The 5,880-nt window shown below is 33.2% G+C and overlaps 1 protein-coding gene across 6 annotated transcripts in view; it reads left to right on the top strand.

Annotated features, from left to right (window-relative positions):
• The window catches only part of LOC107733715 (AT-rich interactive domain-containing protein 1A-like), a 25,906-nt gene that overhangs the window by 2,572 nt on the left and 17,454 nt on the right, over positions 1–5,880 (top strand). The gene's annotated exons all lie outside the window — the stretch shown is intronic.

A 5,880-nucleotide genomic window follows, 5' to 3' on the forward strand; every position in this document is an offset into this window, starting at 1 on the left:
AAGATATGTGGAAGTCCTCTTTTTTTTTTATTATGCAGGGGAATAAAATACACATTTTTGCAGACTTTATTCAAAGAATGTCAATAATAGCAAAATTTGTGATTGGAAACTGGTTTCATGTCACTCATCAACTGGGAACCTTTAGTTCGTTTTTGAAGTTTCGGTTATTGAAGACACTTGAATAGCCTGTGTCTTATTTCTCTAGCCTGTTGGATATTGAGCGAGAAAATCTTTTTGAATTCTCCTTAATTCATGCCAGTTGTTTACAGTATGATGTTATGCACTGTTTCCTGTCTGGTCATTCTCTGCATGCTAAATGCTTGTTCATGTGGTGCCTATCATGATTGTTTGTCTTGGATATGTCCAAACACTTTTAAGTGCAATTTCAAGGTTGAACAACATCTGTTTACCACAGTTAACTTAGTTTATCATACTAGGTTGAGGCTGCATGTGCTTCAGTTTTGTCGCTGTGCAAACTGTGCATCTGATAAGGGGATTGAAACTCGGTTTGCAAGTTTTCCTTTTGGCCTAGAATTTCTTATTTAGATTGTTTATTTTAATTGATTCTTGTTTTAAAGTTTTCTTCATTAATAATAACTATATGAGATTGTGAAATGAGAACCTGTGAAAAAAATTGTTTTTATACCTGAATTTCAACCTGTTTTTCTGCCTCTTTCTTAAAATCTGAACATAATTCCTTTTTGTTAGCAAGATTAGGGTCTCTATGGGATTGCTTTTTTGAAATGTCTTTTTAATAATAATAATGATAATAATATTAAATTCATTTATATAGCGCTTTTCTAGTCACTCTAAGCGCTTTACATGAAGGGAAGTTCTTGTCGAATTGAAGTATGATCTGTGAGTTTACAGGCAGTGAAGATCTGCAATATTGTTTGATGGTTTGGTCCTTAGAATTTCCACATCATCTGTATATATGGGCCCAAATATGTCAGGTGTCATCATTAAAATGTGTTGATTGGGTTTTCAAACCATGTGATGCAAGCAATCCCACTAACTAAAACACTTTAAGTTTGGAAAAAAAGTTTTTTCATAAAAAAAGTTTTTTTTATGTTTTGTTCACAAAGGCTGCATTTATTTGATCAATATCAGTAGAAACTTTAATATTTATAATTATACTATAGAATTTAAAATAACTTTCTTTTTTTATTTTAAAAAGTGATTTAGTCCTGTGATGGCAAAGCTGAATTTTCAGCAGCCATTACTTCAGTCTTCAGTGTCACATGTTCCTACAAAAATCATTCTAATAAGCTGATATAATGTTCAAGAAACATTTCTTATCATTGTTGAAAACAGTTGTGTGGCTTTATTTTTTTATGGCAATTGTAATACTATGATTGTGATAATATGATTCTGTGATTAAAAAGTTCAAAAGAGCAGCATTTAGATTTTTTTCATGACACTATAAAAGTACTTACTGTCACTTTTGATCAATTTAATGTGTCCTTGCTAAATAATAGTATTAATTTAAAAAAACTTACTGACTCCAAAAAGTAATGTAGGTCTTTTAGTTTTTGTACAGAACTTCTTGGTTATTAATTATATTAGCTTAATAGATTCATTTTGATGTAGCTTTGAACTTTCTCTTATAATTATGTTTTATTTAATCTTAGACAGAGTTTGCTTACTGCAGTGTGTGAATGGCGTCCTGCCTTCAGTCTTCTGGTGTCCACCCCATCCCCCATGGCCAATCACAGCGTCCGTCCAGCAGCCTCTCCTGTCAAGGGAGCCCACACTTTATCTTATGCAGATTAGCCATGTGCTGCTTTTATTTATTTTATTTTTCCATTCGGACACTGGAAAATGTCAAGAGCAGCTTGTCCTCAGTCGTTTCACACTTTAGAGCGTTTACAGCCGTAGACCTCCTTTCAAGGTTTGAACTCCAGCCAGATTCTAAACGAGACTCCTAGATATTAGACAGACATCCTAGATGAGGTTTCCCTTGTCCAAATAGGATAGGATGACACGGTGTACTTTGTTGTTTTGTTATATTTTCATGTTGTGTCATTCAGTATGATTTTTAAGATTTGGTCATGTTTGAGTCAGTGCCCATCTGTGAAGAACGGATGATTTTGCCATCCATTTTTCCACAGTCTGACTTGGGCTACGTCCACACGAAGCCAGAGCTTTCCCTATCCGATCTTTTTTTTCCCCTCGTCTCAAGAAATATCTGCGGCTAGGGCTGGGTATCGTTCAAAAATTTTCGATATCGATACCGATACCTTGACTTCGATACCGGTTCCTGAACGATATTTTTCGATACAAATTTTATGAAATCAATTTTAACAAGATTACATTATCTAACAAAAAAACTTTGGTTTTATTTTTCAGCTTGTTGATGTTTATACAAACTCAAAGACTCATCTCCTGAGCCACTGCACAAAGGAACAAAATGTAACCAACACAATAAATCAGTGCAAAATAGTTTTAATAAAGCTCAAATAGTCTTCAGTTTACACATCTGTTAGGCTACATTTACACTAGTTAGTGTTAGTTTTAAAACGCATAGCTCAGACAGAATCATGATTTCTATTTATTTTCCACTGATTTAAGGCCCGTTCACACCAAGCACGATAACTATAAAGATAACGATAAAGATATAGTTCCTGGGTTTCTTCTGCGAGGCGTATTTGGAGTTTCAGCGCGAGAGCGCCCTCTGGCCTTTGGATGGAGATTTATTGCTGATCACAGAACCGTGCTTCACTGAAAGATACGCATGACAATCGCAGCTTCTGTCGAATCGCGATCTCGATTCCATTTTGATTTATCGTGCAGCCCTACAGCTAAACACGTCTCCGTGTGGACGGGGCCTTATATTCACTAGACAAAATGATACATAAAAAAGACTAAACAAAGGGTCATTTGAAAGAGTTGACTGACATTTTTTAGTTTCCTAGTTTTGCCTCCATCAGTTTAACACTTTATATCAACGTGGATTTCATATATCAATGTAACATTTGAATAGACAGCCAGCATATAGGCCTGTCACGATAACAACTTTTTGTTGTGCGATTATATTGCCCCAGAAATAATTGCGATAAGCAATATTATTGTCATTTTAAAGACCATTTTATTCCACTGAATATATAATCATAATGTAACCGCATAATAATGCAAGACGGCCTACAAAACTTTTTATTTTTAAGAATATTTAGATTATGGAAATTAAGTATCAAAATATTAGATACCTAAAAAAACTTAAATAAATAGTAAATGAACATTTTCTAACAAAAAGTGCAAAGTAACAAGTACAAAAAAAGAAAAATGCACAAAGAACTTGTATGGAGATTTTTCCATCTACAGATTTATCCCTGACCTTCTTTTCTCTGTAAATTAAGGGTGCACACTATTGCTGGAAAACACAATCACTACTTAGCAGTCAGATGTCCGTATGCACAGATCCCTAAACAAGACCATATCTTCAGATGAAACGTTTTTTGTAGAAGCATTTTTTTTTTTTTATTTGAACTAGCACCTCATGACTACACCACGTTATGTACGAGAAGCTGCAAAAGACACAGGCGCAAGTGGAATGTAAAAAACACGGTGACATTAATTTTTAAGTAAATATAATGGGTGATATATTGCGTCACCAAAAATGATTGAGGTCATGTGCATATATTGCGCGATAAGTCGATATATTGATTATTGCGACAGGCCTACCAGCATATGCATGAATGCGTCATTTGTACGTTGCCATTTGACATTTTAAAACACAAATCTATTTTTTATTTATTTTTTATTTTTTATGTTCTGGGTCATCAGATACAAAGATGGAAAGAAGGACTTCGTGATATCAATGTGAGACTTGAAAGTGATATGAATATGTGCACTTTCCAACTGCATTTATGGTATTTGATTAAAAGTTGTGTTGCTTTTCTGAACAGAATTTACAATAATTACATCAAAAGATCACTTTAATATAACAATGATTCATCCATTGCTTAATGAACTTAAAGATATTTTATTAAAGTAATGATTATCACCTGAAGCTTGACATCATAATCGTACCAGCAGCATGATATTCAAAATAAATATTGACATTTTATAGATGCGTAGTGTATAACAGTATCTGGGCAATGTCGCTAAATATATCTTGCTTTTTCAGCCTTCTTCTGATGATGTTTTATGCATAAAATTATATAAAATATCAGAGACACCTTTAAAACATCTTTCATAACTCTCATACTTGGAGTTACAAAAAGGATCATGAAACTGTTTAATGACATATTCTTTAGGAAAGTAGCTAATTGAAAAGCTTTTTAAAGTCATCACCATATTCACAAAGTTGCATTATTTTATTTTAGATCATATTCAACATATCACCCAACCATATATATATTTAACTACTGTCAAAAATTTGCGGTTGGTAAGATTAAAAAAAAAAAAAAAAAAAGGTTTATGCTCACTCATACAGTTAAAAACTTTAATTAAAAATATTATTACATTTAAACATTTGAAATGACTGCTTTCTGTTTTTATGCAATATTTTGATATTTCAAATTTATTCATGTGATGGCAAAGCTGAATTTTCAGCATCTGTTACTTCAGTCTTCAGAGTCACATGATCCTTTAGAAATCATTCTAATATGCTGATTTGCTGCTTAAATATTTCCTATCAGTGTTAAAAACAGTTGTGAAGCTTATATTTGTGAAAACCAGGATGCAGTTTTGAGGGTTCTTTGATGGATAGAAATCTTTTAGCATTTATAGAAACATTTTGTAACATTATAAATGCCTTTACTGTCACTTTTGATCAATTTAATGCATCCTTGATGAATACAAGTATTAATTTCTTTCAAAAACAGATCTTACTGACCCCAAAATTTTGAACTGAATTTAGATATCATATTTTGTGTAGGTGAACTCTGGAGAGGAGTTCATTTGGCTGCTTGGTAAACGTATTAAGCTGACCTTCAGGATTTCATTTTTCAATGAATAGATTTTACAATCATGAAACACTGTGGACAATATGTATGAAAGTATGCTTAATATTTCATGCCTCAGAGTGTTGTTTTTGTTTTTGAATGTACACAGAGGTGAATTATGATAGAAAAGGCAGCATAGAGCATACACTTTTATTTCTCTCTGTGAGTGAGTTTTGTTCTCAAGTACATCAAGTAATTGTTGAAATGTAAGTATCCTACTATGAAATACTGTACTTGAATGCATAGTATTTAAATTGCATTAATCTTTAACCTGGAGGAGAACAGGATGAAGTCTCATTGCAGTGCAGCCATTATAAGGATGTTAATTTAATTAACATTTACTTGTTAATATTTAAAAAATGTTAAATACACAGTGAAAATAAATGTTTAAGGACACACAAAAGAATATTATCAACTAGAATTGTCATCGCTTGTTGGTGATGAAGTTAAGCTTCTAAAAGCAAAATAAAGTCTTCGGTCTGTATTTTTAAATTTCAAGTGTTGGCAAGCGATGTTTAAATCAGTCAGATTGTCTATGCGAAAGACTACATTTTAAGCTGATGCAATTAATATAGTTCCATGTTCTGCAAATATCAGAATTGAGTGCTGGAAACTTGGTGTACTTTTGTTGTCCATCAGTGTTTGTGCACTGCAGTTATTATTTGTTAGTTTACAACAGAATGACTTGTATTCCAACTCCAATATTTACGTGACCCCCTCATCTTGGATTTCTATGCTCCAGCGTTCATCTCATTGCAAGTCAAGCTGGACCTCTCCTCTCATGTCATTAAGCCCTGTGTCATTCATTCGGTGCCAAGTTTGCCGTCTTTTTCCGAAAAAAGGAAAAGCTGGCTTGGCCGAGGCTCAAGCAGAGCTACAGCTGGGATGTGTTAAATATTCGGCAGACTGCCCTCCATTTGAAATGAGTTATATA

Source organism: Sinocyclocheilus rhinocerous, unplaced genomic scaffold (genome assembly GCF_001515625.1).
Source record: "Sinocyclocheilus rhinocerous isolate Xijiao unplaced genomic scaffold, SAMN03320098_v1.1 scaffold4719, whole genome shotgun sequence".
In the NCBI taxonomy this organism is placed as follows: domain Eukaryota; kingdom Metazoa; phylum Chordata; class Actinopteri; order Cypriniformes; family Cyprinidae; genus Sinocyclocheilus; species Sinocyclocheilus rhinocerous.